The sequence below is a fragment of the Heptranchias perlo genome, chromosome 26 (assembly GCF_035084215.1).
Source record: "Heptranchias perlo isolate sHepPer1 chromosome 26, sHepPer1.hap1, whole genome shotgun sequence".
In the NCBI taxonomy this organism is placed as follows: Eukaryota; Metazoa; Chordata; class Chondrichthyes; order Hexanchiformes; family Hexanchidae; genus Heptranchias; species Heptranchias perlo.
Window position 1 is genome coordinate 18360662 of NC_090350.1, and position 12621 is coordinate 18373282.

Consider the following 12621-nt stretch of genomic DNA (forward strand, 5'->3'; position numbering starts at 1 on the left):
GTTGGGGTTAACTTAATTGAAAAATAGTTTTCAGTAGTTTATTCACGGCTATAGCACAAAGAATATGTAACACACTAAAGTTTCTCTTTCACAGCACATATTACCCAAATAGCCCAGATGTGTTAGTCTTGTTACATACTCCAATAACACGATATTTTATCTGCATCACACAGTTGTACATCAGGTTCAGCTATATTTTTCAATATTCCATCACCATAACAGGGAGATGTTTGTAAAAAAATCTACTTTATCTTTCACAAGCAAGAATTTATCTGTCAAGGTTGTCTTGTGTTTGTGTAATTTATGGTGAGATTGTTTGCACTATGATTATTGAACAGGTCATTAAAGGGATGGTTAAAGAAAGGTTTGATCAAAGATATTGTTTAAAAGGAACTAATTAAAGATATGGCTAAAGGGGTAAATTAACCATATTACAATAAGTCCCTCTTTAACAATTCCTTTAAAGAGGGGCAGATTAAAGATATGGTTAAAGAGAGACTGATTAAAGGGATAGTTTCAGTATGATGAATGAATATGAATTCTGACCCTGTAATCTGATCATTAATTGTCCTGCACATTACTGGTCTCATTAGAAGAGTTAAAGTGGAAGATAGCCCACAGCAGATTTGATGTTAAATTTGATGAATGTGTGTAATTTCAGCTCTAGTATGCTTTGGCTGTGAAAAATAATAGACAGTGAAAATTATCTGAACCCAAATGGACCTCTTCAGAATTGGTGGAGATTATTTTGTTGAATAAGTGCTTTAGATTGCACACTTCATCCTATCTCTCTTTGCCACCATTCTTGTAATGCAAAGAATGGATGACCAGTGCCTCTTTTCGTTCTAACACTGGGTAGCATGAATGCATTAATGGTGAAGCTGGAAAGGACTGCATATTAATCTGTCTTTTTCTGAGATAGTTGCAAATACCTTATATAAAAAATTGTCTTGAACACCAACATACATGTCAGTAATACTAAAACATCAACAACTTTCATTTATATAGTGGCTTTAATGTTGTAAAACGTCCCAAGGTGCTTCACAGAAGCGTTAACAAACAAAATTTGACACCGAGCCACATAAGGAGGTATTAGGACAGGTAACCAAAAGCTTGATCAAAGAGGTAGATATTAAGGAACGTCTTAAAGGTGGAGAGAGAGGTATAGAGATGCTGAGGATTAGGGAGGGAATTCTAGAGCTTGGGACCTAGGCAGCTGAAGGCACGGCCGCCAATGGTGGAGCGATTAAAATCGGGGATTGTAGGGCTGGAGGGACGAGGCCATGGACGGATTTGAAAACTAGGATGAGAATTTAAAATCGAGGCATTCCCGGACCGGGAGCCAATGTAGGTCAGCGAGCACAGGGGTGATGGGTGAATGGGACTTGGTACGAGTTAGGATACAGGCAGTAGAGTTTTGAATGAGCTCAAGTTTATGGAAGGTGGAAGATGGGAGGCCAGTCAGAAGAGCATTGGAATAGTCCAGTCTAGAGATAACAAAGGCAGGGATGAGGATTTTAGCAGCAAATGAGCTGAGGCAGGGGCGGAGACGGGCAATGTTATGGAGGTGGAAGTAGGCGGTCTTAGTGATGGAGTGGATATGGGGTCGGAAGCTCATCTCCGGATCAAATAGGGCGCCAAGTCTGCGAACGGTCTGGTCAAGCCTCAGTCAGTAGCCAGGGAGAGGGATGGAGTCAGTGGCTAAGGAACGGAGTTTGCGGCGGGGACCAAAGACAATGGCTTCGGCCTTCCTAATATTTAGTTGGAGGAAATTTTTGCTCGGACAAGCAGTGTGACAAATGAGACACAGTGGAATGATCGAGAGAGGTGGTGGTGAGGTAGAGCTGGGTGTTGGCAGCGTACATGTGGAATCTGAAATGTTTTCGGATGATGTCGCCAAGAGGCAGAATGTAGATGAGAAATAGGAGGGGGCCAAGGATAGATCCTTGGGGGCTCCAGGGGTAACGATGCAGGAGTGGGAAGAGAAGCCATTGCAGGTGATTCTCTGGCTACGACTGAATAGATAGGAATGGAACCAGGCGAGTGCAGTGCCACCCAGCTGGATGACGGAGGAGAGGCATTGGAGGACGATGGTGTGCTCAACCATGTCAAAGGCTGCAGACAGGTTGAGAAGGGATAGTTTACCATCGTCACAGTCACATGGGATGTCATTTGTGATCTCGATAAGGGCAGTTTCGGTACTGTGGTAGGAGCAGAAACCTGATTGGAGGGATTCAAATAAGGAGTTTCAGGAAAGATGGGCACGGATTTGGGAGGCGACAATACGCTCAAGGATTTAATATAAAATATATTGGTGCATTGAACATTTTTTTTATGTCATCAAAATAAAGTAAGAAATCTCTGCGGGACCATGCTTTAGGAATACCATACATGCAAGTGTGTTGCTGATCTGTGGAGGTGCACAGATTTGGGAGATCACTGTATCCTTGCATGTGGCAGTTGTCAGGGGTGGGGGGGGAAGAAGAAATAGACTGAATTCAAGGGAAATAATGGGAAAATAGGAAAACAATAAATAAAATAGTCTCCCGTTAAAAAGCCAACCAGTACTGGTAGAGCAAGAGACAATAAATAGGAACACGTTTACTTTGTTAAGGAGTGAGGTGCACACTAAGTGAAGCCCTAGGTGCTGAGTATCATATAGAATGATGCAGTAAAAAAGAGAGAATTAATGGAATCCAGGAGCAGGCTTCATCCTTGGCTGACAGGAGTTCATTTTGTTATATGCATAGGGAATAACAAAGATCCAAAGTAATAAGCCTCCCTATGGCTCAATACTTGCCAAGCTTGTAATTTTAAAAGATGATAAAATACAAGTACAGCAGTCCTTTTTTTAAATTCATTCTTGTGATGTGAGCATCGCAGGCAAGTTCGGCATTTGCCCATCCCGAGTTGCCCTGAGGTGGTGGGTCTCCTTCTTGAACCATTGCGGTCTGTGTGATGAAGGTGCTTCTGTTAGATCGGATTTTGACCCAGCGGTGATGAAGGATGCCGATATATGGCCAAGTCAGGATGATGTGTAACTTGAAGGGGATCTAGTATCTGCTGCCCTTGACCTTCTAGGTGATGGTGGCCGCAGGGATGGGAGGTACTGCCGAGGAAGCCTTGGAGTGTTGTTGCATTGCATCTTGCAGATAGTACACACTGCAGTCACTGTGCCGGAGGTGGAGGGGGCAGCTGTTTAGGCTAGTGAATGAGGTGCCGATCAAGTGGACTGCTTTGTCCTGAATGTTGTTGAGATTCTTGAGTGTTGTTGCAGCTGTATCAGGCAAGTGGAGATGTCACATTCCTGACCTGTGCCTTGTAGATGATGAAGAGGCTTTGGGGAGTCTGGAGGTGAGCCACTCGCCACAGAACACCCAGCCTCTGACCTGCTCTCGTAGCCTCGGCATTTACGTGGTTGATCTAGTTGAGATCCTGGTCAATGGATATTAATGGTGGGGGATTTGGCGATGGTAATACCATTGAATGTCAAGGCAAGGTGGTTAAGCACTCTCTTGTTGGAGATTATCATTGCCTTAGCACTTGTGTGATGTGACTTGGCACTTATCGGCCCAAGCCTGAATGTTGTCCAGGTCTTGCTGCATGCGGGCGTAGACTGTTTAATTATCTGAGGAATTGCGAGTGGAGCTGAATACTGTGCAATCATCAGCAAACAGCTCCATTTCCAACCTTATGATGGAGGGAAGGTCAGTGATGAAGCAGCTGAAGATAGTTGGGCCTACATCACAAACAGTACGAAATCCATCTTCGCCTGTCAATGAATACAAGAAGTAATTAAGTTAATTGAACATAGTTGTTGGCAGAAAAATTTGTCAAGCCCCACAAGCAATATGGGTTTAATAACTTTACAAGTAGTCCTAAATACCAGCAGAGTAATGACGAAGCAGTGAGAGTGGTGAAAGCAATTAAGGATCTTTTAAAGAAATCAACAAACCTATACTTAGCATTGTTAACATATCTTGTTACACCAGTGGAAAACAGCTATTGCCAAGTGGAATTATTAATGGTAAGATGGCTGAGAACAATGTTGCCAGCATTGACAACAAATCTTATGCCTCAATGGCAATATTTATACAACTTCTGGGAAAAGGAGGAATAGATGTCCCATCAAGTGGAAAACTATAATTTAAGATGAACACTCAGAATGCTACCAAATCTGAGTGAAGGTGACTATGTCTGGATGAAAGATTCAAGGACCAAGGGAATAGTCCAACAAGAAGCTTCATTGCCCCAATCATGCGTTATATCAACACCAGCTGATTCTGTAAAAAGAAACAGGCGTTATCTTGTTCATTCCCAAGCCAAAGGAAAAAGACACACTGAGAGAGTTTGAAGGACATGTCTAGCCAAAGCAAAGAAAACAAAATGCTCTGCAACTGGAATCTGAGATCACAAAATTTCAAGAAACAGGAAGGTAGTGTTACTAGGACAAGAGCCAGCAGAATATCTTTTCCCTCCAAATAGACTAGATTTATAAGATTATGGGAATACTATGGTTTGAATCAGTTCAGGGAAAGATACAAATATACAAACTTATGACCTAGGAGAGGCAGAAAAAACCCAGAGCCAATAAAGGAAAAAATAGTCTGTAAAATTCCTCTCCAACCCCCTCAGGCGATCTAAACCAGTTCAGGAGATCACATGGACCAAGTGTTATCTATAAAGACACTTACCTTCCACATGATGCGTTCTCTGCCCCAGTCAGGAACCGGCCCAGCTCCCTCTTGAAGGCCTGCAGAGAGTCAGCACCCACCACACCAGCCGACAATCTATTCCAGTGGCTCACAATTCTCTGGGAAAAGAAGAACCGTCTAACGTCCAGTCTATTCCTACTCTTTCCTAGTTTAAACTCGTGTCCCCTGGTTCTCCCCGATCTCGTGAACTGGGATAATCTACAATAGGGAAGCTATCCAGCACTTTAATTATTTTATAGACCTCTATCGGGTCACCTCTAAGTCTAGGAATATTGGAACACGAGGATGCCCTTTAGCTCCTCAAGCTTGTTCCACCATTCAATGAGATCATGGCTGATCTGTGACCTAACTCCATATACCCGCCTTAGCCCCATATCCCTTGATATCTTTGGTGAACAAAAATCTATCCATCTCAGATTTAAAATTAACAATTGAGCTAGCATAAACTGCCATTTGCGGAAGAGAGTTCCAAACTTGTACCACCCTTTGCTTGTAGAAGTGTTTCCTAACTTCACTCCTGAAAGTTCTGACTAAGTTTTAGGCTATGTCCCCTAGTCCTGGACTCCCCAACCAGCGGAAGTAGTTTCCACCTATCTACCCCATCAGTTCCCCTTAATATCTTGAAAACGTCGATCAAATCACCCCTTAATCTTCGAAATCTCAGGGTACACAAGGGTACAGTAGCATAGTGGTTATGTTACTGGACTAGTAATCCAGCGGCCTGGACTAATAATTAGGAATCATGAGTTCAAATCCCGCCATGACAGCTGGGGAATTTAAATTCAATTAATTAAATAAAATCTGGAATAAACAATTAGTAATGGTGGCCATGAAACTACTGGATTGTCGTAAAAACTCATCTGGTTCACTGATGTCCTGTCGGGAAGGAAACCTGCCGTCCTTACGCGGTCTGGCCTTTATGTGACTCCAGACCCACAGCAATGTGGTTGATTCTTAATTGCCCTCTGAAATGGCCGAGCAAGCCACTCGGTTGTACAATCTCGCTAAAAAAAGTCATAATAAGAATAAAACCGGACGGACCACCCGGCATCGGACCACTAGGCACCAGACACGACAAAGGCAAACCAAGCCCAGTCGACCCTGCAAAATCCTCCTCACTAACATCTGGGGACTTGTGCCAAAATTGGGAGAGCTGTCCCACAGACTAGTCAAGCGATAGCCTGACATAGCCATACTCACAGAATCATACCTTTCAGCCAACGTCCCAGACTCTTCCATCACCATCCCTGGGTATGTCCTGCCGGTGGTGGTGGTACAGTGATATACAGTCAGGAGGGAGTGGCCCTGGGAGCCCTCAACATTGACTCCGGACCCCATGAAATCTCATGGCATCAGGTCAACATGGAAAAGGAAACCTCCTGCTGATTACCACCTACCGTCCTCCCTCAGCTGATGAATCAGTCCTCCTCCATGTTGAGCACCACTTGGAGGAAGCACTGAGGGTAGCAAGGGCACAGAATGTACTCTGGGTGGGGGACTTCAATGTCCATCACCAAGAGTGGCTCGGTAGCACCACTACTGATCGAGCTGGCCAATTCCTGAAGGACATAGCTGCTAGACTAGGCCTGCAGCAGGTGGTGAGCGAACCAACACGAGGGAAAAACCTACTTGATCTCGTCCTCACCAATCTGCGTGTCACAGATGCATCTGTCCATGACAGTATTGGTAGGAGTGACCACCGCACAGTCCTCGTGGAGGCGAAGTCCCATCTTCACACTGAGGATACCATCCAACGTGTTGTGTGGCACTACCACTGTGCTAAATGGGATACATGATGTGGAGATGCCGGTGATGGACTGGGGTTGACAATTGTAAACAATTTTACAACACCAAGTTATAGTCCAGCAATTTTATTTTAAATTCACAAGCTTTCGGAGGCTTCCTCCTTCCTCAGGTGAACGATGTGGAAATGGGATAGATTCAGAACAGATCTAGCAGCTCAAAAATGGGCATCCAAGAGGCGCTGTGGGCCATCAGCAGCAGCATTGTCTTCCAGCACAATCTGTAACCTCATGGCCCGGCATATTCCTCAGTCTACCATTACCAACAAGCCAGGGGATCAACCCTGGTTCAATGAGAAGAGCATGCCAGGAACAGCACCAGGCATACCTAAAAATGAGGTGCTAACCTGGTGAAGCTACAACGCAAGACTACATGCATGCTAAACAGCGGAAGCAACATGGTATAGACAGAGCTAAGCAATTCCACAACCAACGGATCAGATCAAAGCTCTACAGTCCTGCCACATCCAGTCGTGAATGGTGGTGGACAATTGAACAACTAACGGGACGATGAGGCTCTGTAAACATCCCCATCCTCAATGATGGCAGAGTCCAGCACGTGAGTGCATAAGACAAGGCTGAAGCATTTGCAACCATCTTCAGCCAGAAGTGCCGAGTGGATGATCCATCTCGGCCTCCTCCCGATATCCCCACCATCACAGAAGCCAGTCTTCAGCCAATTCGATTCACTCCACGTGATATCAAGAAACGGCTGAGTGCACTTGATACAGCAAAGGCTATGGGCCCTGACAACATTCCGGCTGTAGTGCTGAAGATTTGAGCTCCAGAACTAGCCGTGCCTCCAGCCAAGCTGTTCCAGTACAGCTATAACACTGGCATCCACCCGACAATGTGGAAAATTGCCCAGGTATGTCCTGTCCACAAAAAGCAGGACAAATCCAATCCGTCCAATTACCGCCCCATCAGTCTACTCTCAATCATCAGCAAAGTGATGGAAGGTATCGTCGACAGTGCTATCAAGCGGCACTTACTCACCAATAACCTGCTCACCGATGCTCAGTTTGGGTTCCACCAGGACCACTCAGCTCCAGACCCCATTACAGCCTTGGTCCAAACGTGGACAAAAGAGCTGAATTCCAGAGGTGAGGTGAGGGTGACTCCCCTTGACATCAAGGCAGCATTTGACTGAGTTTGGCACCAAGGAGCCCTAGTAAAATTGAAGTCAATGTGAATTAGGCGAAAAACTTTCCAGTGGCTGGAGTTATAACCAGCACAAAGGAAGATGGTAGTGGTTGTTGGAGGCCAATCATCTCAGCCCTAGGACATTGCTGCAGGATTTCCTCAGGGCAGTGTCCTAGGCCCAACCATCTTCAGCTGCTTCATCAATGACCTTCCCTCCATCATAAGGTCAGAAATGGGGATGTTCACTGATGATTGCACAGTGTTCAATTCCATTCGCAACCCCTCAGATAATGAAGCAGTCCGTGCCCACATGGAGCGAGACCTGGACAACATCCAGGCTTGGGCTGATAAGTGGCAAGTAACATTTGCACCAGACAAGTGCCAGGCAATGACTATCTCCAACAAGAGACAGTCTAACCACCTCCCCTTGACATTCCCCACCATCAACATCCTGGGGGTCATCATTGACCAGAAACTTAATTGGACCAGCCATATAAATACTGTAGCTACAAGATCAGGTCAGAGGCTGGGTATTCTGCGGCGAGTGACTCACCTCCTGATTCCCCAAAGCCTTTCCACCATCTACGAGGCACAAGTCATGAGTGTGATGGAATACTCTCCACTTGCATGGATGAGTGCAGCTCCAACAACACTCAAGAAGCTCGACACCATCCAGGACAAAGCAGCCCGCTTGATTGGCACCCATCCACCACCCTAATCATTCACTCCTTCACCACCGGCACACTGTGGCTGAAGTGTGTACCATCTACAGGATGCACTGCAGCAACTCACCAAGGCTTCTTCGACAGCACCTCCCAAACCCGCAGCATCTACTATCTAGAAGGACGAGGGCAGCTGGGAACAACACCATCTGCACGTTCCCCTCCAAGTCACACACCATCCCGACTTGGAAATATATCGCTGTTCCTTCATCGTCACTGGGTCAAAATCCTGGAACTCCCTACCCAACAGCATTGTGGGAGAACCTTCACCACACAGACTGCAGTGGTTCAGGAAGGCGGCTCACCACCTCATTCTTGAGGGCAATTAGGGATGGGCAATTAATGCTGGCCTCGCCAGCGACGCCCACATCCCATGAACAAATAAAAAAAATAATACAACCTTAGTTTGTGTAACCTCTCCTCGTAATTTAACTCTTGGAGTCCAAGTATCATTCTAGTAAATCTACGCTGCACTCCCTCCAAGCCCAATATATCTTTCCTAAGGTGCAGTGTCCAGAACTGAACACAGTACGTCAGGTGTGGTCTAACAGGGCTTTATATATCTGTGGCATAACTTCGACCCCCTTGTATTCTCGTCCTCTACATATAAACATCAGCATTCCATTAGCCTTTTTGATTATTTTATGTACCTGTCCATGACATTTTAATGATCTCTGTACATGGATCCCTCAGTCTCTTTGGACCTCCACTGTTTCGAGCTTTTCACCATTTGGAAAATACTCTGATCTATCCTTTTTCGGTCCAAAGTGGATGAACTTACACTTCCCTACATTTAAATCCATTTGCCACAGTCTTGCCCAATCACTTCATCTGTTAATATCTCTCTGTAATTCTATGCTTCCATCTACATTGTTTACAATGCTGCCTATCAGCGGCAAACTTGGATATATGACTCTCTATCCCATCATCTAAGTCGTTAATAAATACAGTGAATAGTTGAGGCCCTAATGCAGATCCCTGTGGGACACCACGAGTCACATCCTGCCCATTGTCCCTACTCTTTGACTCCTGCTGCTTCGCCAATTTCCTAACCAGGTCAATAATTTGCCCTCAATTCCATGAGCTTCAACTTTAGCTAACAGTCTCTTATGAGGAACATTATCGAGTGCCTTATGGAAATCCATATCAGTAACATCCATAGACATTCCCCCGTCCATTTCTTTCGTCACCTCTTCGAAAAAATTCAATCAGGTTCATCAGGCATGACCTACCCTTTACAAATCCATGCTGGCTCTCTCTGATCAGCTGAACATTTTAAAGGTGTTCAGTCACACTATCCTTAATTATAGACTCTAGTAATTTCCCGACAACAAATGTTAGGCTAACTGGTCTATAATTTCCTGGTTTCCCTCTCTCACCTTTCTTAAATAGCGGAGTGACATGTGCAATTTTCCAATCTCAAGGATCTGTGCACACTAACACCATGACCACTTCCTCTCTCAACCTCTTTCAGTATTATTCCCTGCAAATGATATGTGTATTCTGTGTTGACCCTACCAACATCCATGACACTACATTTATTTAAATTAAACACCATTTGCCAATGTGTGGTCCACTCCCCTAGCTCATCTAAATCTTTTTGGATTTGATTGCACTTCTCTACTGCCGTAACCCTTGCACAGATTTTGGTGTCATCTGCAAACTTACTTACCATACTCCTAACACCGCTGTCCAGGTCATTAATAAAGACCGTGAAGAATAACGGGCTTCGGACCGATCCCTGGGGGACACCACTGGTAACGCGTCTCCAGGCTGAACCACATCCGTTAACTACAACCTTTTGGCTGTGGGATTGGAGCCAATTCCTAATCCAACTTTCAAATTTCTACAGATACCACAAGATTCTATCTTGTGAAGTAACCTAGTGTGAGGTACCTTATCAATGGCTTTCTGGAAGTCCAGGCAGACAATGTCTACCGGATTATCCTCATCCACTGGCCGAGTGACTTCCTCAAAAAATTCTATCAAATTTGTTAGGCACGACCTGTTTTTTCAGAAGCCATGTTGTGAATTTCTAATGACCCCTTCCCTTTCCCATTGATCATAAAGGGCATCTCTTACAATCCCTTCTAGCATCTTCCCAATAATGGATGTCAGGCTGATAGGTCTGCAGATCCCCAGCTCTTGCACCCTTTTTTGAAAATAGGAACCACATGAGCTAGCTTCCAGCCTAAGGGAATTATCTCTGACTCTATTAAACTATTAAAAATACAGGCAAGGGGCTCACAGAGCACTTGTCCCATCTCTTTAATCACCCTTGGATGGATATTATCCAGACCTGGAGCCCTATCAATTTTGAGCTTTCCTAATCTATCCAAGATGACATTACTATCTATTTTAATAATAATAATGCTGTTCAATACTGAGCACCCCTCAACTGGAACATAAACATCGTCTATAGGAGTATAGACTAATTCAAAATGATCATTTAGCAACTCTGCCATAACCTGAGAATCAGTTTGAATCTGCCCTACAGTATCCTTCAGTGGCCCTATATGGTCCTTTATGGTCTTCTGACTACTGACATAACTAAAAAAGCTTTTGCTCTTATTGCCACAGTTGTGCACCATCTTCTTTTCCAGAGATCTCTTGGCTAATCTTATGGCTGTTTTTGTCTTCCTTAATTGCATGTGGTACTTTTCCCTATTCTCCTGCGAGTTGAGTGCCTCAAGAGTGTAGAATGCCTTCTGTTTCAATTGAATTTGCCTCTGTACCTTCCTCGTCAACCATAAAGGTTTTGTTTTACCATGTGCCCTTCTTTTAGCCATCAGGACAGACATGGCTTCATTCTGTTTGAGTAGTTTTAAATAAAACCCATTTGCCCTCAGTACTTGATTGCCTGTTTGGTAGGGTTGCCCAGTCAACTTTTGCCAGATCTTCAGCTATTTTAGTAAAGTTAGCCCTCTTAAAATCTGGGACCATCCTGAGATTGGCAATAAGGTTAAACCTAATTATATTATGATCAGAGCTGGCCAGGTGTTTCCACACATGGAGGTTTGATACAGTACTAAGGTCACTGCTTAAAAAAAAGATGTAGAATGTGTTTATCCCTTGTTGCCCCACCAACATGCTGTGTAAGAACACAATCAATTATGGTGTCCACAAAAGTCTCAGCTACTCTCCCCACTACACTAGATGGTTCCCCATCAGACCACTCAATACAAGGAAAGTTGAAGTCTCCCATAATACAAATTGGGCCCAGGCTCGAAGCCTTAGCAATTCATGAAAAAAGTTCCTCATCAGCTCGGGATGCCTGCCCTGGAGGTCTGTAACATGAGTGAAATCATGACCCAATTATTTCCTTTTCAGTTTATGACAAAAGGTGGGGAGTGGGGGGTGACGGGGGGACAGGGGGCATGTATGTTTAGGTGCTATATTACATACGTATACTATAAATAATGCCAACAGTGGGATTTTTGAGGAAGTGGGTTTAATCCAGTTTGGGGAACTGTGCAGTTGCATATTTCTTCATGGCTAAACTAAAAACTGTAAAACCCCTGAAATACATGTAAAGACATTTTTATAAGATCTCCTGCATTTGGGTCCATTTCTAGAAGAATCTATAATGTATCCGTTTTGTTATTAAACGTTACTTGTTAGCAAATGAAACTAGACATGAATGTTTTCAGAAGAAAAGGAACAAGGTGATCCTTTTGGCTTTTCCTTTAAGAAAAAAAACACATAAGTGATTTAAGACTAACTTAAGTGGAACAAAGATCTTACTTTACAGTTTTAACTTTCACCTGGAATTGAAATTGAGCGGTCACCCAAAAATAAAGCTTTCTTTCCCGCTCTCTCTTACGTACAAGTTTTGATCCCTCTTTCAGCTCAATTTGGTTTGATTTTACAGAGTAATCAAACAATACTCTAAAGAATAGTAACAGAAGTAAATAGCAGCCTGCCCTTTCAGCTCTGGGACCCTGGTTGAATCCCATCCGGATTAATGGGATTAAAGTTCCCCACTGTGGCAGTGCGAATCCAACATGAAATAAACTAATCAGTCTTAAACTAATTCTAGTGAGTCTACAGCACAAAACCACCCATAATTTGGCACAACGCTAACAGCTTCACTCAGAGAGGCCATCAGGTGACTGATCATGGTAAACAGAAATGTCACATGGATGCAGTCTCAGGTTCAGGTTAATTATCCAACCTGTTGCTAAATTTAACAATCGTCTTGAAACCATTCAATTATTTATTGCATGTTGCTCCCTGCCA

At 44.0% G+C, this 12621-nt stretch overlaps 1 protein-coding gene across 1 annotated transcript in view; it reads left to right on the top strand.

The window, feature by feature from the left end:
• csmd2 (CUB and Sushi multiple domains 2) overlaps positions 1–12621 on the top strand; it is a 1323345-nt gene that overhangs the window by 1251572 nt on the left and 59152 nt on the right. The window lies entirely within an intron of this gene.